A 26900-nucleotide genomic window follows, 5' to 3' on the forward strand; every position below is an offset into this window, starting at 1 on the left:
GGTCATTGTTATTTTTATGGTTATTTTCTAGGTTTTTTCTATTTTCTAGTGTTTTCTAGTCAAATTAATTCTATCTGTTATGCTCCTCTGCAATTCACATACTTGTATATGTTTTCAGTCTTGAAGTTTATGCCTAGGAGGGATGAACAATTTTCTAATTAGCAACAAAAGGATCACCAATCCAGATGGCAGTTGGGTTCCTAATAAGTGTCCTGCCAAAAAAGGGCAACTGGAGTCTTTACTTCCAGGCTGAATTGCCCTCCTCTGCCCACAGCCTTTCTGTGCCAGTGGATGCTAGACTGGCGGGTCACGAGAAGATGGGTATCCCCAAACAGAAAACCCACTGGACAACAAGAGTGGACAAACACCACACACATCTTAAAATGTTTCCATCCCATATTTTCTCCCATTGGTGTTGGTTTTCTCTTGTATGTAGTTTTCAAACATGGATCCTACTTACACCACTGGTTAATCTTAAAATATTTATAGTACAGATTTGACTTATTTCCCTTCATCCAAATTTGAGGAGTTCTCCTCTCACTTTCTCTACTGGCTTAGTGCCAAAGAACTTTCTAAGGCAACCTGAGAACAAAGAGAATACTAAGGAATAGTTTTATATTTTACTTTCAGAGCTCACAATTCACCTGTTTTCTAGACAAACTTGAGTGATTTAGAAATAATTTGGCCTAGTGCTCTTTTAAATCAACAGTTTTGATTTAAAAAAAAAAACTACCCGTTTAAGAGAAGGGCTCAGGTATTTCAGTGACTTGAAGTAGTGAAGCTGGGATCTACCGTATCTCATGTTACAACTTTCTGAGAAATGAGCCTCCATGGGAAGCAGCACAGCTGCACTGCAGCTCTGGATCTCTGGGTGCTTCTTTGGGGGCAGAGAGTAAATTGCATAAGCAATTTCTTGGGGGAACAAATGATCTCCACAACAAAAAAGTTAAAAATCCCAGCAACTAAAAATAGGCATAGTCTCCAGTGTGAGAATTCAGTACTGGACCCTTTGACCTTCCTCCTCTTACACAAATGGATCTGTGATTTTAATGCGGGTTTTATGGATGTTAGTCATGGAAAAGAAACCAAGCTACACAGTGAATTCAGGGAATAAGTTGCATATTTCTGTGAGCTTTGAAGACGAGAAAAGTTTGTCAGCAGGCAGATCTTGCCCATCTATGATTGTTAATGGCTTTCAAGGTTTCAGAGGTTGACAGTATATTGTCCCCAACACTTTATATTATTCTGTCTTTGTTTATATCTCCCAGGTAGACACACACTCCACTTTAAGTGAGGAGCTCTTTCTAAGAAACAGCTGTAAAGGATTCTATTTATGCACACAGACTTGAAATAAGACATATCCTAACCTTTAATTATGAATTACTACGTAAGTTTCAAGGAGTGTGAAAAGGGGTGGAAAAGCAAGGAGAAAATCAGGCAGATTTTTTTTTTAAGATGACAAAATCGAGGTTGATTTAATAGGGACTCTTTGACTTTAAAAGTCGTATGCTGAAAGCTCTTGTAAAAAAAGATCGCACAGGTCACCCTGCCAAGGATAAACAATCATTCTTAAGTCCTTTGTTTCAGGCCACACTGAAACTTAATCCCCGAGGTGTTCCTGTTTGTCCATGCATGCATGTGGTCTCACCATTCCTCTAGTCCTGGTGCTTGCTTTCAAGCACAGAGCTCCTGACTGCAAGGCATTTGATTTCTGATAATTAATCAGCTCATCATACACACTGTGTTTCTCCCCCAGGCCCAGCTCAAGTGAGTGATCCAAATCTGGCTTCAGGAAAAAAGAAAGCATTTATGCTCTGAGTGCACAGAATGAAACACTGATAAACAGTTCTTGGTAAAACATTGAATTCTGATGGCATTATTTTTCCTTTCAAGACATAAGTCGTCTCTAAAAAATACACATAGAAAAAACCAAAACAAAAAACTAAAAATAAAAGTCAAACAAAAACATGTTGGATGCCCTTTAATCAGAAAGCATTTTTGCCTGATAAAAAGAGCTATCAAGATTTGGTGGTGTTTGTGAGCTTGGTGCTGCAGCATTTTAAAGTGTTAGCTTAGAATATTAACATGCATTTTTTAAAACACCTCGCCGTTTGAATCTTTATCCAGAGCACTTTATCTCAGAATTTCTTGTTTGGCTTGTCTCTATAATAACCTAGTTACTACTAATTTTATCAGTTGTTGTGAACAATCTGAACTTGTATTAATAATTCTTCATGCCTAGAGATTTGGCAACTTACATTCTTTTCAGTTACTTACTTATCTGCCTCAGCATCCATTTGTAAAGAAAGGTTTTGTTATTAGAACCGGGAATACCCTCATATATTTGTCTTGCAGGTAATTTTGAGCCCTCTTCTTTCTATAAATAAAGTAGTCCTGTAATGGGTTCCCTTTTCTTGCCAATTATTCTGCTTAAAACTGAGATTAATCAATCAATCAGTTGTCAAAAGCATTTCTGAATTGTCTGTATTTGATTTATAGAAGCTACACATGAACGTTAAGCAAGGAAACATGGTGTATCAAAACTATAATAAAATTTAATGATTTTGAAGGCACTTTCATAAAGATTTTATTAATTTCAAGTAAAGCCAACCTACATAAGTTCCTCCAAGTCTGATAGTGTTACTCGTTGCCATGATGTAATAATCTTATTTTAAGGAATTATTTCTTCTAGATATCATTACAATGATAGGTTTCATTACAGATTCTCAGGATTTTGTTTCCCAGGCAACTTGGCAAGTCTGAAGACACTTTTGATTGTCACAACTGGGGAGGGGAAATACTACTGGCATCTAATAGGTAGAGGCCAGAAATACTTGTAAATATTCTACAATGCACAGAACAACACCCTAGAACAACACTGTAGAACAAAGAATTATGAGGTCCAATATGTCAGTAGTGCTAAGATGAAGAAATTCTGGGTTACCTATATATGTACATATTTATTTTTAATTTAAGTACAGGCATACAGAAAGTCTACACATCATAAACACACAACTTAAACACATTTCACAAATTGAATACAACCATTTAAGTAACAGCAAGATCAAGTAAAACAAAATGATCAACACCCAGAAGCCCCCTCATGCTCCCTTCCAGCCCGTAACCCCTCCAAAGGGGTTATCCTGATTTCTAAAGACATCCAAATGGAATCACAGAGTAAGTTACATATATATGTTACATAAACTCTATAGACACACTTCTCTCTTTCTATTTGATCCTAAGGGCCATTGAATCCTACAAATTGGAGATAGGATTTATTCTGACTCAGGGAAAAATTGAGTTTACAATGCATTTATTGCGGGTTGCTATTTATTATAACTTAAGTAATGAAAGTGAAAGTAGTTACTTCCAATGTGTATCTGTTTACACACCTTCACCCTATCTCATTTAATATTTGTTGGAATGATGGAAAGACCTACTCTCTGATCAGAGTCAGAACCTTTACCATGATGGAAAAGGGAGACGGAGATTCATAAAAGAAAGCACACAAGGGCTGGTAAATAAAATAAAATGAATAAATGTTCTTTGAGCTTTTGTTTTGTTTTACTTCAAACAAACTTACCTACAAAGACAACCCTTGAAGCCACTAGTAAATGATGCAGACCCTTAGCCCAATGGGAAAGTGCCTTCTACCTCATGTCTTGTGCCCTTGGGCTGTTTCCAATTTTTCCTGCTTCTTAGTTCTAAGCATACCATCCATATAAGTGAAATAACCACACTGGGCTAGAGCTTAAGTTAAATATCAAAATCACTGCATGCTGACCGTGAAAACTTACTCTTGCTGAACATTTGTGGGTTATCAGGATCAAAGAAGACCTCGATATTTATCAAAAAATTTAGCCCACCACAGTTTAGCCTTCATTAACCTGGTATGTATTTGAAGAATTCAATAGAGTTAATGCAGGCCAAGCCTGAACTGAAAGTTTTTTAACTTAGGAAAACACTTATGCTCTTAAGGGGATAGGTATCAGTTTTTAAATATTGAGAAAGGGCAGAATAACATAAGGTTCACACATGCTATTTGGTTGTCTGAATGCAATGAATTCTCGGCAGGATGGAGTTATGCTTTGTACATGAAGAGACACAAGAACAAATCTGTCTTTTATACAATGCTACTAATAATGATTTGAGGTAGTATGGGAAATCATACTGAGTCTAGACAACACAATTTTTCTGGTGTAGACACAAAAAAAATTTAAATGAGGACAAGCTCATGAGCTGCTATAGATATCAGGATAAGCAGAGAGACTCCTCCAATAAATTTCATGTACAAATATGTTTCCTGCAGAAAAATCTGGATGATAGGGTAGTCTCTCCTCAGTTAGAGATAAAGAGAAGTTTATCTTAAAAGAAAAGACCTACTCTTTTATAGCATCATTGCCTTGTTGCAGGCAAAGTGGTTAGAAAGTCCATCATTTTATTTAAAAATTTCAATATTATGATCACTGGTGTGTTTATTGCCACTTACCATTTCAATGTATTTCTTACTTGGAAGCAAGGATATTTCATTCATTGTACCTGTTGGGGGACAGTGCTATTGGCTTTAGGGGGAAAGTGGAGAAAGATCAAAAAGAAAAACAAATACTGTTTGCATCAAAATGCTAAAGAGATTTTCCTGATGATTTCCTGGTTTAAGGAAAGTGCTCTGAATCAGAAAAGGACAGACAGAGACAGAGGAAGAAACTCACAAATTTAAATCAAGAATCAAAAACTTTCCAGGGAAATAATTAGCATAGCACCTGTTATTACATGATTTTACATATGCCATCTTACTTAACATAGAGATAAAACGTAATAAATTTTTTTTAAGAAAGCGTGCTTAGGAAAAATTCATTTGTTTTTGCAGACTTCATGTCTTTTATTAAATGTCCTTTATTTAGACAATAAAAATAGAGATTTGTCATTTTCCCCTTAGATATAGTTATAATTCAGTGCTGCATTGCTTTCAAGGTCAGTTTTCTCCTCTCTGCCTCTAAGAAGCCCTGCTTTGGTAATACAGTTGCCCATGCATAATAAGTATGCAATGTTATAATTATTTGAAAATATCATAATTTCTGTAACTATAGAATCAAAGATCAAGGCACAATTTTAATGTCTTCATACAAGTTACTCCTGTGTCTTTTCTATTGTGCAAGGCATTCCTTGCAAACTAAGGTATACATAGCTGCAAACATTCACAGGAATCCACTGGTGAGAGTTTACATTTGTCTTAAAACAATGTTACTCTAAATGTGGTCTGGGGATCACCTGCTTCAAATTCCTTAGGAAGCAACGGCTGTTTGTCAAGACACAGATCCATGGCCCCCACTGTAATTCTATTAAATCAGAATATCTGAGGGTTGTGCCTAGCTAGATGCATTTGAATATATCTGTGAGTAATTCTTAGGTAAAACTTGAGCCTCACTGCTCTAGAAAATGCTGATATGCTTATATCATCTTCAAAATTACAGTTTATCCCAGGAAATGAGAAGCATTAAAAAAAATCTACTTGGAAGGCATTCAGAGAGAAACAAATAGCTTTGGTGTAAAATATCTAGGTGTGAAATCACTTCAGATGTAAAATTTTGATGTTTTTTATATTGCTGAAATTTTACTCTTAATGCATAAACAGATACCTGGATTTCAAAAAATAACTTTTTGTGCATATAGCTAACCTGTCTATATCCATATAGTTAAGATAACCTTGAAGTAGGGACTATCATTATCCATTTTACATTTGAGGAAACCTAGGCTCAGAGATGTTGTGACTTAGTCAAGCTTACACAGATACTAAATTGTGGAGCTGTCATTTACTCTAGTCAGTTTGATGCTATTTATATAGTGTCTCATGTATTTTTAAAATTTAAATATTATAGGATACTAAATCTGATTTTTACGTCAAAGTCAAAGCTGAAAAGGAAAGATGCTAGATAACTTGTCATTTCAACTCAGCCAGCATTACCAAAGTCTGATTGGCAAGAGTACTGGCATTTGAATTTCCTTTGAGTCTGGAACCATGGAAGGTAAACTGAGCTAAAGCAGCATTGCTGGTGTCTCACTTAAGATAGGTCACTTGCATATTGGATGTGGAGAGCCCATATACTCTTGTTTAGGAGCTGAAGAGTTGAACTTGAGCCTGAATCCGAGCCCAGTATTGAGGAAACTCCATGGGCTGCCCAAAGAGCACATTTGCTGCCCACGAAGGTCCACATTCAGGCAGTGATGATACAGAAGGCACAATGCTAGCCAAAGAAAAAACAACACTCTTGCCCTGTTGCAAAACAAGATGTTTGCCCTCTTCCCCTCATCTTTCTCCCCTAACCCAACATCCAAAATGGAAGTGGAAGGGAGGTGTGTAAAATACAATGAATGCTTCTAGCTCCACTCACATTCCTCATGCCTGGAAGCTCAGCCTCTCTGGGGAGAGGAAGAGTTCTACAAAACTCTACAAAGATACATGAATGAAGTTTTAAACTAACTTGAACCGTGTTTTAATTGTCAAAAACATCCAGAGATTCGAGGACTGTCCTACTCTCATTAGGGGTTGAGGCATTGCAATTTAATACAGCATGACTAATAGCACTGATTGAGAAAAAATCATATTTATATCCATTAAGACCTCTCAATAAGCTGTTTATATAAACTACATATTGCAAGTAGAATTTCTTCATCACAGTCCTCAAATTTATACTGAGAGTTCATGGTAAGGTCTAGTAAGGACCTCCAGATATTTCCTAAGGGCTAGAATACAGGAATGAGAACTTGAGTGTATATGTGAGCATGTTTAGGAACTCACAGTGGTGTGTAGAACCTGAAGACAGTACTTTGGTTTTAAAACTGGAACAAATATTTACAGATTTTCTAAAAATTAGACCATTTTTATGCCAGTCATCTTCTATCACATACACGTAGGCTTGCAAATAATTATTTACCTCAGAAGATGGGTCCTGGAACCAAAGCCCCTCTCTGGCAGAATTATTTCTTTTAGTCCAGCAATAAACTCTTTATTCCAAACCAAGGGGTCAAGATTATAATCCATTTTGTGTTGTACAGCTAATAATCTTTATTCACTGGTAAGGTTAATGCAGATTTGACCACACAGAAGAGAAACCTGGCACCAATAGTTTGATTAATAACCAGAAATGAAGGCATCATAGCTTCAGAACCATCTGTTCTGCATGCTTCTCACATAACTCCTCTGTACTTCTGTCTATACCTGCTTGGCTCTCTAGAAGCTTTCTCCAAAAGCATAGGGTTGTTACAGTAAGAACATGAAGATGGGTGTACAAGTGGTGCCACATGAAATGGCAAACATAAAAAGAATACAGTGAATCATTTAGGCTTGGAGTTGTGAACACAGTACAGTTTATCTGTGTATTAATTCTGCTGCTTAATTCAGCTGCTAGTGAGAAAGTTTGTAACATACATGATGGTAGCCAACTAAAGTTTTAATACTCTAGGGAAAAAAGATGGACTACTCTATAACTCTGTGAAAGGTGCAGAAAATAGAATGCTTGGTATAAAACCCATTTAAGAGGCTCTGATTTATGTCACAATAAATACTTTATATACATGTATGGCTAAACTGCAGTTTACATTGTATTCACAGCACAGAGTAGAGCTCCGGTATGAAGAATCAGCAGTCCACCTGTCTTTATTGAAAATGACACATTGGAATGTATCTGCAGTTGTTTGAATTGGGAGAGTGAGCCAAATTATTTTACCAGAAATTCTCTCTTGGGGATGGAATGTTTGCACGTGTATATTGTTACAGCACTCAGGGATTGATAGAACACTTCCCTATTGTTGGGGACCTGTCTCATCATTCAAGGAGTGTGTCTGGCCAGCCATCCGGGACATCTCATCACTTCATGGAGGACTTATTCCAAAATGAAACAACAGATCTGAGCAAGATCTTTACTCACCTCGTTTCTTGCTATCTTAGTTTTCTTTGGTATTTTTCATCTAAGAAGTCAGTAGACAGAGTTGTTTACTGGTAAGCTTTGATGGGAACAAAGTTTTGACCTGAAGGCTGTTGGTCATCCACAATGTACTATCAAGATGCAAGTGCCAGGAGATAGAACACAAGTGAGTCGTGTACCGTCAAGAGACTCAAAATCATTCATCTATTATTAGGAGAGAAATGGAAATATTAATGGAGGTTTTTGTGAGGTTATCCTATAATTAAATACTGTGCACTTATTAAATATGAAGGCATAGGTCAAAAACAATTGCATAGCATTACATCATTATTTATGTATTCAGTAAAGTTGGCAAGAGGAAGTGATGACATTTGTAGACATTTTGGTGTGGCATATTTTTCTGAATATTTTCTGAGGCAAGATGCAAAATTTGACTTCATTATAAAATGCATTTGATATTCTGTCTTTTTTCAAAATACTTCCTTCTACCAAGGGATCTACTAGGCTAGATTTTCATGGGCATATCCATTTAAAAGCAGTTATTCAACATAATCATAGAAGGTCACATGTGTCATACTCTGTAAAACAAGTTAATCATCTAGCCAGTCTATGATTTGGTCTCTGATGCTCATCAAGGTATATTTGAGGCTCTTAGAGATGCTTGGCAAAATTCACACTCCAAAAAGAATCCCAAGCATTCCTCATTTGCTTAAAATGATCTTTTATAATTTAGTTACACCACGAATATATTTAAAATGGTTTTGAACTCGTTTATTTATAGACTCTTTATCTTTTAAAGGTGATGAAATTTTCCATGTCGGGAAGCCTGAAGTTTTCTACAGAACCTCCACAGAGCCCATCTCATACTGGACTCTTCTTTCTTGCTGCAAGCTGGCAAGATTCCTCTTAGTCCATTTTCCTGTCTTTTCAGTACTGCTGTCGCCACTCTATCTTCTGGGGTTTTGTTATCTACCAAGAAGGAAGGCAGAAGCTTGTGAAGTCTGTCCAGTTTTGACCCTTTATTTACTTACCTTTTACAGAATCACACAGACTTCTTTTGTTTTAAGGATTTTACTGCTAATTCCTCTGGTAAAAATATTGAAGAGATAAAAATAACAAATGTGGGAATGTGATGAAGGTTACCAGACATTTACAACGTTCTTACAGACTTATTGCCTTGCTGGTGGCTTCTTGACTCTCTTCTGAAGACAGAAATTGGAAACTTCCCTTTGAATCCAGTCCTGTAATTTTATTTATAAGAGTGGGGTTAATCCAAATGTCACTTCTTCTCTACCCATCTATGGAGCAGGTGTTGTGCAATCGTTTCTCCTTGAGGGCTCCTGGTTCACCATGGGAAAGGCTTGAGGCAGATGCAAACTTTCAGGCGTTCCCCAATTAATCTGGCCTTTATTCACACAGGAGTTACACCTTTCAGACATTTTCTCACAATATGTTACACTTTACTGTCTAAAGTCTTGATTCCTACCCATGCCACATAATGCAAGTTTGTTTTTTTCAAACTTCCAGGTATGTTTCCTTGTTCTAGTGTTTCATATTTCAATCACAGTGTCTCTCAGTCTTAACTATTTTCATTTTTTCACATATAACTAAATCTATCTTCTTAATTTTTATTCTTCTTAGAGGCTTTCTTGGAGTGAGACTTCTAGAAATACAAAATGATTTAGTTTTAGTACAAGGTCAGATTTTTACATTTAGCAAACCTGTACTTATCAGTCAATAAGTGCCAGGGACTCTTGTAGGCATTGGGGACACAGCTGTGAAAAAAACAAAAGAACTTTGCCCTCATGAAGGTTACATTCTAGTGGGTGCAGACAGACAAAGTAATATAGCATATAGTGTGTTTAATGGGGACAAAAGCTATAGAGAATTTAAAGCATGGAACAAGTAGAACTCGCTGACTTGTAGGGGAGTGTTTACAATTTTAAGTGGATGTCAGGGGAAACTTCACAGAAAAGAGATATTTGAATAAAGGTTTAAAAAACGTCAGGGAGACGATTATGTGAATATCCAGAGGAACAAAAATTAAGAGCATCAGCAATCCAGCTGTCTAACACATAGAAGGAAGAGTCACTGCAAAAATCCAGGGGCGGGAACATGCCTGGCATATTGAGGAAGACCAAGAGGTTTAGTGAAGGTGGGTAGAGCAAGTGAGGAGGAGGAAAGATGAATAGAATTAGAGAAATAATTCTCCCCTCACTCTGCTTACTGTTCTTCCTCATATACCCAGTGTTTTGTAGGATATTTTGACAATAGCAGATATAGTGCCATATTTTTAAATATATCTTCAAAGACATCTGTCTAGAGACTTCTTATTATTCAGTCTCTAGCTATCAAAAATGTTATTTCTGGTTGAACCACTACAACAAGTTATAAAAATACTTAGACATTTGTCCAGTTCTTGAATTCTTTCTGGGCAGTCATACCATAAAACAACAACATAATAAAACAAACACAATAAAACAAAGTAAAACAAAGAAAAAAAAAACCCGCCTAAACCAAAAATGTTGGCAAATCAGCTAAGTAACAGACCTTTTGTGGAGAAGTAGCTGTGTAGCAATAAGCTCCAGGGAGCTTAAAATATATGGCACGGACACCTGGTACTAACAGCAACTCACCATGCTAGTGCATTCTCATGGCTATAAAAGACAAAAACTTTAGATCACATTCACTTTAGGAAGTTATAGCGATCAGAAATCTATTATTTCTAAGTAATAAAATCCAAATTCAACTGGCTTAAATAATAAAAAGGAATTTATTGGTTCACATACAGCTGAAAGGACTGGTGGATGGATTTCCAGGGGTGGCTTAATACAGAAATTCATTGATAGCATCAAGTATTTTTCTTGTTATAACTCTTTTTTCCATCTGAACACTCAATACACTGGCATGTATTGGGATGGTTTCATTCTAAGGTGAACTGTCCTCAAGATAGAATTTTTTTTCTGGAAGCGTTGAGGACTTCATATTCACATGATACCACCTAGTGTAAGAGAAACAATGTCTTTGTCCCAAAACTCTTAGCAAACTCCTGAGAATCAGTTTGATTGGTAGGATTAATTTATCTACCAATCTCTAAACAGTCATTGTAGCCAGAGGGATGCCATGTGAAGGAAGCCAGGAAATGATACCAAGTTGTCCTGAAGCTCATAAGCTAACAGTGAGGAGTAGGACATAGTTTTCCCAAACTAAACTGAGGGAATCATGCCCCAAGGAAAATGAAGATCCCAGGAAGTAAGAAATACAAATGTCCCCATAGTGATGAAATACAAATAAAGTGTGTTCTCGGGGCTTTGTACTGTCTGGTAAATGGTAAGTGCTTATGTTGATTCATCTAATGAAAAAAATGTTTACTGAACGAATAAACATTGTTGATTAAGAATATAAATGACAAAAAAGGCATAATAATCCTTGCCTTTGTAAATTTTGTGGAAAAACAATGCTAAAATATGTATATTTCAGCTATACTATTTCCAACGATTGAACTTACCTCTCATTTTACCTTTAAAACTCTTAATAGAATAACCTGGAAAATAAAACATGAAACTGATTTGGAACAGAATTAAAGTACTCTAAGAAGGAAGAACAATTTCACCTCCAGAGAAATGTAGTAAAGTTTAGGTAAATGTTCTTTGCATCTTAAAAAAAATAGAACAACTTTTTATTGTCTTTTCCTCTAAGTCATAAGTCCAGTTAGTTACACTTTCAAGTAAAGTTTTCTCTTTTTATGCTTTGCACATTTCTAGATAGCTTATGTACGTTATATCATTTATTCTCACAAAAGTCTCACAAAGCAGTGTAGGGTAGAGGTTAAGAACCCAGATGTTGGAATCAGACTGCCTGGGTTCAAATCCTTGCCTCTTCACTTGCTAGCTTTGTGACCTGGGGCAGGCTATTTAATCCTCTGTGTCTAAATGTCATCATCTGTACAATGGGGAGATAATGTTTACTTCTCAAATTTATTATAAGGAGTAGCTGAGTTAAAATATGCACAGTACTAAAGAGCATGCCTGGAACATGGGAAGCATTCAATAAGCATTATCTCTTGTGATAATGCTGCTGCTTCTTTTCATATGTGGGAAATTGAGGCTGTAACTCTTCTGCAATCCCAAAGTTTGAATATCCTAAAGCCAGATTCGAATGCAGTTGTGTTTGATTTTGACTTCACAGCCTTTTGTATTACACCCTGATCCCCCTAACACTTGTGTTTTTACTGGCATGTACATACAACTCTATTAATATTAAATTCTCATCTAGGTAAAATCAGGACTTTGAGAAGTACCACAGGATCTTTGCACAGGGTTTAACACCCTAGAAATACTGCTAATGTGTTCAGGAATATCCTGCAGGGAACCTTTTTCCTGATTGGCTTTAGAAAAGCCACCAGCACTGGAAGGCCTCCTTGAAAATGCACATCTTCACCTTAGGAGGACCAGGCACATTAGGCTTCCTCATAAATAACATGAGGCACATAGCTTTTCAATAAATAGCATGCCACGGAGCAGTTTATCAGATTAATTGCTCATTAAGGTAGGCACATTGGAGGAGCATAGAGAATCAGATTAACAGGGCTTAAATAATAAAAGGAAATTTATTTTATTGGTTCACATATGACTAATAGGACTGGAGAATTCAGGTTTTAGAGGTAGCTTAATACCGCAATTCAATGACGGCATCAAGGATAGTTTTTGTTGTAATTTTTTTTTTTCCAACTGAACACTTAACAGGGCAAGGCTAGAAAAGGTATGACATTGTATGTGACCAGAGACCATAATGGTCACCAGTTCTGGTTAAAGATGGTTCAGAGATAAGGGACAGTTTACATACAGGGCACCAAAACTTCTGCTGGGAGACCTCGAGCTTCCTGTACAAGTGGGGATTCTTGCTCTTCTATCTATTGTGTGCACATAATAGTTGCAGATAAGGTGATAAAGAAAACTGTTCGTTTTAGAATGCAACGGCTGGAAGAAAACACGCCAAAAAATGTCAACAGTGATGGGGTGGAATATTAGCTATTTTAATTTTTTCCCTCTTTTCCATATTTTCTTTTGTAGTATAATTATTGAAACAAATTTGTGTTTAAGAAATACAGTAATGTTGAACTTTCTACCCAACTTGAATTAGCTAGAATAAGTTTTAAAAATTTCAGTTTAAGAATTCATGTGCATCTTTGTCTATGCTAAGTTGATTGTTTCTGGGGAGTTACATTGGCATGAAACTGCCTGAAAAATGATGATATACATAAGTAGAAACAGTTAAGAAACATAAGATGTATATTCAGTGGGGAGAGAGAACACACACACCAAAGCACCAAACACATCACAAACATAAAAAACAAAAATTCAACAACTCAGATATCTATGCATTTGCCAAAGCAACTAATTATGTCAATATACTGTGTCTATTATATAGAAAAAATTTTAGGGCAAGTTGAGTCATCTAACAGATATAATGTAGCATATTAAAAACATTATTATACTTTCAGTCATTTTTTTAAACATCTTTATTGGAGTATAATTGCTTTACAATGGTGTGTCAGTTTCTGCTTTATAACAAAGTGAATCAGTTATACATATACATATGTTCCCATATCTCTTCCCTCTTGCATCTCCCTCCCTCCCACCCTCCCTATCCCACCCCTCTAGGTGGTCACAAACCACCGAGCTTATCTCCCTGTGCTATGGGGCTGCTTCCCACTAGCTACCTATTTTATGTTTGGTAGTGTATATATGTCCATGCCACTCTCTCACTTTGTCACAGCTTACCCTTCCCCCTCCCCATATCCTCAAGCCCATTCTCTAGTAGGTCTGTGTCTTTATTCCTGTCTTACCCCTAGGTTCTTCATGACCTTTTTTTTTTTTTTCTTAGATTCCATATATATGTGTTAGCATATGGTATTTGTTTCTCTCTTTCTGACTTATTTCACTCTGTATGACAGACTCTAAGTCCATCCACTTCACTACAAATAACTCAATTTCATTTCTTTTTATGGCTGAGTAATATTCCATTGTATATATGTGCCACATCTTCTTTATCCATTCATCTGTTGATGGACACGTAGGTTGCTTCCATGTCCTGGCTATTGTAAATAGAGCTGCAATGAACATTTTGGTACATGATTCTTTTTGAATTATGGTTTTCTCAGGGTATATGCCCAGTAGTGGGATTGCTGGTCTTGAGAGGGTTTTTTCTTTTGTTTTTTGTTTTTTTCTTTTACCAGGAGAAAAGGTTATTCTGTGTGTGTGTGTGTATACACCTGTGTTATCCAAAGCATATTTAACAACATGCCAGGAAACTGAGAGCTAATTATGTCATAGAGAACAATAGATTTCCCAATACATGTGTTTTCACTCTCTAATATTTATAAGGAAGTTTAAAGACAAAGACATGTTAAAAGATGCTTCTTGTGTGTACAGTTGTCAGAGGAATTCTGCAATTTGTAGGATCTAGAACATTTTGCGGTAAATGTCCAAAAGGTGAAAAACATATTAGCCCGATCTCTGACTGTGCTAAGCGTGATAAAATTAAGCTGCATAACTAACCCAAAATAGCTAACCAGGGAGATGAGCAACAGGGTAAAAAGTCAGAAATGAATAAAGAATTTTCAGGAGAAAAAAACATGATCTTTTATCTTTGGAAGTAGGGCTCCTGCCAAAAAGGAGACTGCTTTTGAGTAGAATCTCATTCAGAGCACTGAGCCCCCTAAAATCCTTTTGTCAGCACTTTAGAGCTTTATACATTTTGTCTATAAACAAAGGGAGGATGGAACATCTGAATGCTTTTTCAACACTATTCCAATATGTAAGAATTATTTTTACTTATTTTTATTTCAGAAATAATTAACATACTGGATAAAAATCAGTTAAAAAATGCTAAAGCAGATCACAATTTGTTTTAAACCTATTTTCCTTTGTCTTCGGCATTCAAAGATTTACAATAATTCTATTTTTCATCCTCAGGAACTTTGGTCCTTGGTGCATTACTCTTGTACTTCTCATGCTCTAATGTCTCTTCAGTTTGTATAAATTTTTCTCTAATTCAACTGAAATCAATGAAATTTAATGAGATTTATAAATGCTGAGTACTTAGCCAGAGGATATGAAAAACAACAGAGGTTTATAAGAGGAGAAGTCTCACAGGTGCAGCTATGTATCCCAGGCCTTCTTATGGCCATTAGCACAAAATCTCAGGAGCTACTCTGGTTCTTTAGTTGCTGGTGCTCTCAGGAAATGGGGATCTCAGAACTTGCACAGAAGAAATGGGTTCCAGTCTGTGTCAACTCTAGCTCAGGTCTTACACTGGAGAATTTTGGAGAACACAACTATAGGTCTTACTTTGAGCCAAATTCCACTTTCTGTTTTATTCTTCAGGTTAAATCAGAAGCATGAAGCACCTTGAAATGGACTCTGTAAAACCTGAGCCACCTAAGCTGCCTTGGAACTGTACCAAACTGTGAATGTTTTCTGCCACAGAGTAATATGAAAAAAACTCAGGTCTGAACTAGAGCCTTACAAGCTGTAAAACTGGTTTGGAATTTAGAGATATGGAACCCATTTTGTCTTGTATGTATTGAAATGGTCTAGAAACTCTCCTTTGTCTTTTGCCCTGAGCCTGGGTTGTCATCATCACTCAACAAGGGTTGCTAGAATGACATGGGGGCTAAATGCACTAAAATACACTAAAATGATAATGATATTCATTTAAAAATTTTGTTTTGTTTTCAGCCTGGTTAAAACTATGAAGCAAACAAGTAAGATAGGCAGATACACTTACTGTGAACTTGAGTCCTGAATCAATATTCAAAGCTTGCAACTCTCCTATCTATTCAATTCTCAGCTTTTTGTCTCTCCTTTGCATTGTTATAGCTTTATTTACTTGTTTACAGCTACTTTATCTTCAGATTTTTCTTATTCAAGACAAACTGTATTTAAATGTACTCAGCTAATCACTAAATGCACTTCATAGAAAAGAAAGCCCAGGCAGGCACATCTGAAGTACTGACAGCAGAACAATCCAACCATTTATTGAAATGAATTAACCTAAATGTTTTTATGCATTAAAAAGTTCAATAAGTTATAAATCTCAGAAGTTAGCTTGTGTTTATCGGAATTTTAAAAACCTTTTATCCCCGGCAAAATATTTGTATCTAAATCATGGTCATGACATTTCATTTAAAATAAAAGTAAGTCTCTGAAAAATCCGCACAATTTCCCCATTTGTAATCAGGAATACTGATTAACACAAGTTCAGTTTTCCATTACAGAGTAAAACAGTGATAAGATAGAACTTCAATTTCAAGGTTGAAATAATACTGCTTAATTCTACTGTGTTTTCACCTTGAATTTTTGTTTTTAACTGGAGTAGTTATGTTCCAAGTAATTAAGATGCCACAAGTCTCTTTGAAGCCCAGAGAAATCTAATCACTTGTACAAAAAAAGGTTTTATTCCCATAAGTTAGCTGCTGGCAGTTGCAGATGTTTTTGAACAACCTTATACTCCAGAGTTCCCCCAGACCTCTTGACTAAAGAACAGGATGAACTTTGCTTTTTAGTGTCATCCACAATTTTGTAAAAGAAAATTGATTCACTTTTAATTTCACCTAGATTTTAGCCCCTTTCACCAAAGCAGTACACAATACAGTGATTTTTATTGATTTTTCCGTAGAAAGGCAAAGCTTTCTAAACATCAAGTTCCATTTCCTTTGCAAGAAAACAATCAACATTTATAGTCATCGCCACTTAGGCCTGTTGGCGTAGCTAATTCTCCATTTACATTTTTCTTTCAAATCCTTCAAAAGACAAGTTGCAAAGCAGAGGTCCATGAGCAATTTTTCTTCTAACATTCTGCAGTGCCTACTTAATTTTTTTATTCAAGAATTAGGTTTCTTTCTTTATTTTGGGCATAAAGCCAATATTTTGACCTTCTTGAATTTATACAATGGAAGGATTTTCATCTGTGATAAATTGATTGTACCAGTTACAAACCAAAAAGAGCAGAGAATGATCAGAAAGCAGTTTTACAGTTGGCACCTGAGGTGAGTTGAAACCAAGATGAAAAATTTTACAATATCTATGAGTATTTCTCACACCTTCCAGAAGTAACTGAGGGATACTTTGAGGTAGATCTTGAGGATTGTCTTTTATTGCAGGAGAGAATTGCCAGAGTCAACAGATTGTGAAACATAATCTTCTTATATCAAAACAGATATTCTTATGAGCATTATTTACATTGTATTTATGGTCATGCTGTGACATTTGTCCTCTGGCCATGGCTTGATGCTAGAGAGTTTGAAGAAATTTTGCTACTACCATTCAAAAACATGTACTAGTACATAGATTTGTATTTGACAGCTCAAGCAAATGGGAGGAGATCTGAAACCAAAGTATCTACTTTGTGTGTATGAATATTTAATGTGCTATTGCAATGAATACATGACAAAATACTATCAGTAATTTAAAGATCTGAAAAAACACTGATGAGCTCAAAAGTGAAATAGTTTGTTTTTTGTGGTGTTTACCTACAATAACCCTCCGATGTGTCATTACAGTGACAAGCAAAAAGAAAAAAAATGACAGTCAAGTTAAATTAAAAGCAGTTCTTTGATAGAAATAAAATTTAGGACTTCTAAGCCCATGAAAATTATAAAATTTTAAAAAAATTGCAATATTTTTTATAGGTTAACTCTGATTATCTAAAATCTAAAGTAGCAGACAAAAGAAAAAAATATAAGCTTGTCATGAAAATTCAGTCTCCTTTTGGAATGAAAGACTCTTCTGTTATCAGAATAGATCAATATGTAATGTATTTGTTGAATGCAAATATATGTGTTGATTGAATGCATGAGTGACTGAATGAATTAGATAACTTACTCATATTCCTATGAACATAATCTACACTATTCAAGCAAGGACGATTTTATTATTCTCAAGTGGAAAATCAGAACAATGTTGTCCTAAATCTCCAAGTGGCTAGTCCCCTATGAAATGACTACTTATATAATATTGTGTTTATTCAACTTGATGGAACCTTACAGAAGCCTGTGGAAGCTTTCCTGATTTCTACATAAAGAATGTTGAAAGATTGAATTTGATGACTATTCTTTACTACTTCTATAACAATGACCAAGGTGAAAATAAACCCCAGAATTCACCAACCCTAGAATCTGCTACATTTGACTATCCTTTGGCCTTCATTCTTACATGGATGGTACAATTGGCTGCAGATTGAGTTCAGTTCACAGGGCAGAAGGCAGAAGGGTCAACAACTGGCTGTTTGAACACTGTCTTGGAGACTTTCAATAAATATTATCTTACAAAAGCAAAAGTGGAGGAAGTAGAATCCCAGCAAGAAAATAGAGGAGATGGTTGAAATTTACTTTAAAATTCTTAGTTCTTCTGATACCACAACAAAACTAAATCCACATTTTATCAGAAGAGTTTTGAGAATAACACCGAGAAAAAAAATTATTTTCAACTCTGATCTGTGCAAATGTTTGAAAACAACATTTCAAAATATATTAGAACTATTAATTACTCACCACACTATTGATCATTGGCTCTATAATTTGGGATTTGTTGGAAGGACAGATGAGCTGGCTATTTTGGATATGAGTCTGCTTTAGAGAACGACCTTCATGAGAAGAGGAAGTGTACAGACTGCTTCTGTTTTTTTCTCCATGAATAGCTTTGCTTTGACACTGGGAGGATGAAGAACAATCCTCAGACTATTGTTCTTCTGTATAATTAGAAATATCTTCCAGACTTTGACCATCATGACCATTAAGTTGTTGAGAGCAGCCGATTTACAAAATACCTCCTGAGTTGGCAAGGAAAGACTCACCCTGAGGTGAAGGTAAGTTAAGCATAAATATGTAGACTTTAAAATTTTGAACTGATTCCCTTCCAGGCTCAAGGTACATTATAGACATTGTGTCATTAACCCTAATATACCCCCAAATACAGCTCCAGTCAAAAAGAAACAGGGAAAAACTTCTTTCCTTCATTTATTGTGTTCAAATTCTAAATCTCTGTCAGCTGGCCTACATAATTGTGATAATAGGTGCCAGAGAATAATTAAATGGATAGATGGAAAATAGATTAAGTTAAGGTTCACCAAGTTCCATGTCTATTATTGTTGAGGATTCCTTAACCACCAGTTTTCTACTTAAGCATTTTCATTGTGTTAAAAGCCTCCATGCTTTTTTAGTGAATAGCTCTCATCTTCCTGGCCCGAGACATCACTATTTCAACCAGAAGAGAGTAAAACATTTCTGAACCAAAGAAACAGTGGAGACTCCCATGTAATGGATCCCTATTTATTTTTAAAGTAATCAATAGTTGTTTGCAAGTAATTGCACAGTATATTCTGTAAGTAAGGTAAGACTGAAAACACACGTCTGAGTTAAGAGATGGTCTAATCTGTTCAAATTAGGGGACAAATTACAGATGATCCCTAGACGTCTAATTTTGGTAGATCATCAATGGGACCCTTATACGGCTGGCTTTGTACTATATATTTCAAAGGAAGTGTAAACTTCCTTGAACTACTGAATTACAATACTGATTGAAGTTAAGTACTGCATTTCTATAGAAATCAATGAAGCTAATCACACAAGTATAGTTAGTTCAGTGTTTCCCATTCAGCAATCTTGAAAATACTTGAATATTATAATTGACCTGCAGCTGAGCACATTTTGGTTTTCAGATCTAAGGGGGATGAAGTATCCTTCTCAATTCACCAGGCACATGTGAATAATGAAAGATTTAAACCACAGAGTGTTGTTGTTTTTATTAAAGAGACTAGTCTTGAAATGGTTGCAGAGGGCTAAATTCTCTTCTTCCTACTCTTTCTAAAACGAATAATACTGAGCACTACAAACATGCTAAGTATTTCCAAGCAAAGAGCGCATGAAAAACTAAAGCCTTATCTTTTACAGAAAAAGAAATGTCTTTTATCAGTAAAAGGAATTTGGGAATAATAAGTAATGGTTTCAGAGGACATGATAGGTCAAGACGTAATGCTAAACACTTAACCCAGCGTGTTCTCTGAAAGTAATAGTTGTCTTATGAAGAAGGTATTATTGTTGTCTCTGTTTTACAGGTGAGAAAACTGAGATTTAAGCCACCTATCTAACCATACAGTCAGGGATGTCTGGATCCTATAAACTTGAGTTTAGATATGTAATGCCTGCTCTAACCTAGCCAAACTGAATTACCAGTTTGGTAAGTGTTTTGTTTATAGGAGGGCAGGAAAGGTATATCTTTTCTGCAGCACTGCTTATGTGCAAAGCGTGGGCATAAAGTGTGGTGGGCAAAGCAGGAAACATTGATTTTAGTCAGCACCCAGGTCTGATTTATGCCTCAAATTACAGTGGTCCCACTAATGTGAGCAAATCTCCTAAACTTCTTTCCTGTCTTTGTTTTTAATCTACAAATTCAAGATGATATCTACCTTCTATGTATGCTATAAGCATATTAAAAATATTTTATTTGCATTTAAAGAACATAATGACCAATTGCTTTGACTATATTGAAACCGTTGCTTCTCAAATGGAGTCCAATGCTTCTCCCTGGGACAGTCAGCAATGATGTCATCAGGATGTCTGTAGTCATAAAAAGTGGTCATTCACACATGTTTTGAGAGAAGAAAAAGAAGGGACAATGAGGTACTTCTTACAGAATGCAGTATAAGCCTCCTGATTCCAAGTAGCTCAAAGCAATTTTCCAATTATAGCTGCAAAAGGTGGATTACTTGGGAGTCCTACTACACCATGAGCAAAATCAGTTCTGCCTGCTGTCTGTCCACTTAGGGAGAGAAAAGCTCTGCCTTAGGATCCTGGGCTTTCTGTCCACAACTGAAGTTCAACGAGGGCATTTTTCACAGCTTGTGAAGACTGCCACAAGCGAGTAACTTGTGTTATTTTTTGTATAATAAGTGCACATAGTTACAAACACAAGAAGTGTCTGCTCTAATATGCTTTTGTCAATTTCTATTATCTCTACAAATCAACTCCTTCCTGACTTGTCTAATTCCTGTTGTGGCATTTCTACCTTCCATTCACCAAAACTCAGTAAATTAATTTATTTCTCAACAAATATTTATTGAATGTCATCATTGTTTCTTCCTTCTCGCTTGTCCCACATATACAATCGGTTGCCAAGTCAGCAATCTCCAATCCTTTCTGCAATGAAATTAGGTATAAATAAATTACAAAACCAAATAGACAACATCAAATCACCAAATCTTGTTGAATCATCCTCTCCAATATTCTGAAGACCCTGTTTTTTTTCTATTCCTATGCTATCACTCTATGTACTGTATAAATGTGGGAATTATAAAGAAATTATTACAGTCCTCAGAAAACTCTTCCTTACAAATTCTCAAATTCTCAGTAGATTCTTCTTCTCATCCCATTTGTAATATACCTCTGTTGACCACTTTCCATCTCCATGAACCCAATACAATTGAACATGTGAGTTTTCTTTAAGACATCACTGTTTCCATGAAGCTTTCCTCAATTTCCCCAACTGAGGTAGTTCTTCCTTCCTCTGAGTGTCAATATCTCTACTTATGTCATGGTGGTTTTGTCTTCCTACTTGTAATAAACTATGCAATTTAACTTACTATTGGCTTTTAAGATTCTTTTTTTTTTTTTAATTTTATTTTTTGCTGTGTTTGGTCTTTGTTGCTGTGCGCAGGCTTTTCTCTGGTTGTGGCAAGCGGGGGCTACTCATTGCGGTGGCCTCTCTTGTTGCAGAGCACGGGCTCTAGGCATCCGGGCTTCAGTAGTTGTTGCACGTGGGCTCAGTAGTTGTGGCTCACAGGCTCCAGAGCGCAGGCTCAGTAGTTTTGGCGCACGGGCCTAGTCGCTCCACGGCATGTGGGATCTTCCCAGACCAGGGCCCGAACCCGTGTCCCCTGCTTTGGCAGGAGGACTCCCAACCACTGCACCACCAGGGAAGCCCGGCTTTTAAGATTCTTACAGGAAGTTTCTATGGAGTCCCAGAGAATATAGTCTACAGACTCATAGGAATTTAATGAATATTTTTAAATTATTTCCATTTAACAATGCTCTATTAAAATTGAAAAGAAAGTAAAATTTCACTAATATATAAATGATTCAAAAAATGGTAGTCTTTACAGGAGTGCTTGCATTTTAAAGGAAAACTACAGTGGACATTTCTTGTTTGGCTTTGAAGTACGTGGTTTTCTCTCTTGTGGTCATGGCATCCAAATTTCCTTGGGGAAATCCCAATTTTCATTGACTATTCCTTTTGAGTGGAGCCCATTCCTATTGTTTCGGTCCCAAGGGTAGTGAATAATGCACAAATATGGTAACTGTGACTTTTAAAAAAAATTCCTTTTGTCCTAATGATTAGATCAGAAATGAGCATGTGAACAAACCAAAGCCAATAGCACCCACTGAAACTTTTACTGTGGTTACTAAAGTGGCAGATGGTCTTTAACCACTGACTCAAATCTGGGAAGATGAGAAGCTGGGTTGTAACAGCCATCTTCCACCACACTTGAGAATTCAGCCAAGATATAAAATGGCAAAGCAGAGAGCTGCACTGTGTTATGTTGACATCGATGTGCTCCTGGATCTATCCTGTCTAAGGTCATACTTATGCCTGGGTGTTTTGGTTACATCATCCAAGTTCTCTTTACAGCTCAGTGTAGCATAAGCCAATATATCGATTAAGGTTCATTGCAGGAAGTGGAAACCACAAGATATTTTAAGCAGAAAAAAATTTAAATAGTGAATTAAATGCTTATAAAATGATTGGAAATCCCAGAGGATTGAGCCTCTAGGAAAAAGACTTTCAGAACACAGAAGAATTGTCCTGACAGGGAATCTATAACCTAGGCTATATCCAGGGTTGGAATTGAGGAGGGTTTCATTCACTTGTAGTCAAAAGATTCTTGATTAATATAGAAGACTCTGGTTAACTTAGGTGAATTTCTAAATGATGGAATTTCAAACAGTATAACCCAGTGCAAACAATTCTGCAAAACAGAAAAAAAAAACATTCAGGAATTATCTGGCATTAGTATCCTAAAATACTGTACCAGACACATCATAAGTCCTTGAATAAATATTTGTTGAGATTGTTCATTGAAAGAGGATGTTTTTATTTCTGTCTATGACATTTTCTTTTTCTCCAGTTATAAATTGAGATATTTCAAAGTTCTGAGTTTTTTTTTTTTTTTTTTACCAATTCTCCTAAGGCAAGAAATGTGATAGGTAGGTTAAACATTTAGTGTCATTTTTAAAGGTGTTTATTGGTCTATATCATTTTTGTCATACTTTTCCCAATATAACACCTTTTACACCTTAAAAAATTATAATTAGTATTGTTAAAATGTTCATGCTACCCAAGGAAATCTATGGATTTAATGTAATCCTTCTCAAAGTACCCATGACATATTTCACAGAGCTAGAATGAATAGTCCTAAAAGTTATATACAACCATGAAAGACCCTGAATAGCCAAAGCAATGCTGAGAAAAAAAAACAAAGCTGGAGATATCATGCTCCCTGACTTAAGACTATACCACCAAGCTACTGTAAGCAAAACATTGTGGTATTGGCACAAAAATAGACACATAGATGAATGGAACAGAGTAGAGAGCTCAGAAATAAACCCTCACACCTATGGCCAATTAATCTATGACAAAAGAGGAAAGAATATACAATGGAAAAAAAGACAGTCTCTTCAATAAGTGGGAAAAATGACAGTCTCTTCAGTAAGTGGGAAAACTGGACAGCTACATGTAAAAGAATGAAATTAATACATTTTCTTACATTTACAAAAATAAACTCAAAATGGACTAAAGACCTAAATTTAAGACCAGAAACCATAAAACTCCTAAAAGAAAACATAGGCAGGACACTCTTTGACATAAATTGTAGCTATATATATGATCTATCTCCTAAGGCAAAGGAAACAAAAGCAAAAATAAACAGATGGGACCTCATAAAACTTAAAAGCTTTTGCAGAGCAAAGGAAACCATCAACAAAACAAAAGACAAATTAACCTACTGAATGGAAGAAAATATTTGCAAATGATATGATGGATAAGGGGTTAATATCCAAAATATATAAACAGCTCATACAACACAATATCAAAAAGCAAACAACTTGATTAAAACATGAGCAGAATACCTGAATAGACATTTTTCCAAAGGAGATGTAGACATCAGTGGGTCAGCAGAGAAATGCAAATCAAAACCACAGTGAGACATCACCTCACACCTGTCAGATGGCTATCATCCAAAAGTCTACAAATAACAAATGTTGGTGAGGATGTGGAGAAAAGAATCCTAGTACACTGTTGGTGGGAAAGTAAACTGGTGCAGCCACTATGGATAACAGTAGGGAGGTTCCTCAAGAAACTAAAAATATAATTACCATATGATCCAGCAACTTCACTGCTGGGTATACAACCCAAGAAAATGAAAACACTAATTCAAAAAGATACATGCACACGAATAGTCATAGCAGCATTAGTTACAATAGCCAAGATATGGAAGCTACCTGAGTGTCCATCAACAAATGAATGGATAAAAAAGTTTAAAAAATAAAGACGGTTTTATTACACACACACACACACACACACACACACACACATATATATATAGATATAGATATAGATGACTATTACTCAGCTATAAGAAAGAATGAAATTCTGCCATTTGCAAAAACATAGATGGACCTAGAGGGTATTATGCTTAGTGAAATATGTCAGACAGAGAAAGACAAATACAGTATGTTATCCTTTATATGTGGAATCTGAAAAATAAAACAAACAAATGAATATAACAAAACAGAAACAGACTCACAGATATAAGGAATAAACTTGTGGTTACCAGTGAGGAGAAGTAAAGGGGGAGAGGCAAGATAGATGTAGGGGATTAAGAGACACCAAATACTATGTATAAAATAAATAAGCTACAAGGATATATTGTACAACACAGGGAATATAGCCAAAATTTTATAATAACTTAAAATGAAGTATAATCTATAAAAATATTGAATCACTATGTTGTATATCTGAAACTAATATAAATCGACTATATCTCAATTTTAAAAATTTAGATGCCCATATGATTGCTGTACTTTTAGTAACATTAGATTGAGAATGTACTATAATAAATACAAAGATGAGTGCAATAACCTTTTTATTGAAGTTTATAAAAATATGACACAACCAAAAAAAAATAAAACACAATAGATGATGTATACATTTTGTATGTAGAAACATACATAGAGAGAAAGAGTGTGAGCAAGAGAGATGTTTGAGGCATTTTATTTAGTACAAAGACATCGTCTGGTACACACACAGCATGAAGGATATAAATCATTAATATATACTAGAGTAGCATACTGATTACTGTAAAGGTGTCTCTACAATATCTTACTTAACTGGATGAGTTAATAAAGTTTCTGAGGGTGTTGAGAAAATTTGGATGGAATCTAAATATTTGGTTCTTGGTTCATGGAATTTCACAAAATGTAAGACAATACCTTGAAGAAATATCACCCAATATATTTTGAGTAATTCTATATGCTTTACATTTACAAATATTTCACCAGTTGCATTACCTGCTTTAGATTTAAGAAAAAAATAATTTATATATGAGATATTAATGGATATCTGTAAAAATGTTGAACTAACAACCCTCACGAGTGAAAAATATTTTAGTTGAATGTAAAAGACTAAAGAAGTGAGTAATAATGTGCCATTTATGGCTGGCTCGTGCTTTTCCAGATAAAATAAACTGAAAAGTAACAGAAATACAGAAACCAGATAGGAAAAGGTAAACTGCCAAATAAAAGTTGATACCCTGGGATATTTCCTTAGTGAAATCTTAGAACTGCAATTAGATAGCAATGAGGAACTATTTTCCCCACTCTCCTTGAAAATAGATCTTAATATGACTGTAATTTGTTTAACCTCTTATTTTTTATACTATTATAATGTTATAAAATGAAAATACAAACCACTTCTGTCACTTATAATCATGTTTGATTAGTGAATAGACACAATCTGATATGATACTTCAACTTAAAGTTGCTTTTCACTGTGTTAATGTTTTACTTAATAGAGTGGAAACAACATTTTATTCATTAGAGACTTATTTTCAATGGAAAGTAGAGTAAGTGGAGCCATGAAACATGCATAAATATGAAAGTCACACTAGATAAATAGCATGCTGGAATCTGTGGAAATGAAATTTATGAGCAAGAGATTGCCTGAAGAATCTGAAGATTCCAGTAAGGTGCCACTTAAGTGACTAAGTCTTATACTTCCTCTCTCCTACAGATTATTTGAGTACCACCACAGTGATGTTCATTGGTGGGGGAGATCATATTTCCCCTTGGTATCACAACAGATTGAAAAGGTTTATTTATTTATTTATTTTTCATAATCAGAGTGGACATCTTCCATGTGCAGACTCTTATATACACCCAAGATTCTTTGAGATACACGATTCAGTGTTACAGGCATGGTAATTATGATGGGAAATATATTTTTATTTATGTCATAGTGCAAACATAATTAAATTCGAAAAATGTATGGGGTTTCAAGCATCTGTTAATAAGACTAATTGTTCCAACCTCAATTCTAAACCAATTGAAAAAAAAATAAGACAAAAGCGGAAGGAAAGTGGAAAACAAAAATATCTGCTTTATTATTAATATTACTTTTATTGACCATTGTGGCTTCTAACGGGATATAGACCAGCTTCCTCATATTAAAACTCAAAGCTCGGTAGAATTTCGAGCAGTCAAAAACTTCCACCATGAAAACAGGATCTTCATGGCTAAGTTGACTATTTGATCACAGCAATTGAGAACCCGTACTCTTTGTGGGTAGGTCTGCTCTTGAAAGAGAAGGAACAGGACTTGGTTTAGCAGAACCAGTTTTCATTCCAAATGTTTCCATCTGATTAAGA

The sequence above is a fragment of the Mesoplodon mirus genome, assembly GCF_964341445.2.
Source record: "Mesoplodon mirus genome assembly, chromosome: 5".
Taxonomy (NCBI): Eukaryota; Metazoa; Chordata; class Mammalia; order Artiodactyla; family Ziphiidae; genus Mesoplodon; species Mesoplodon mirus.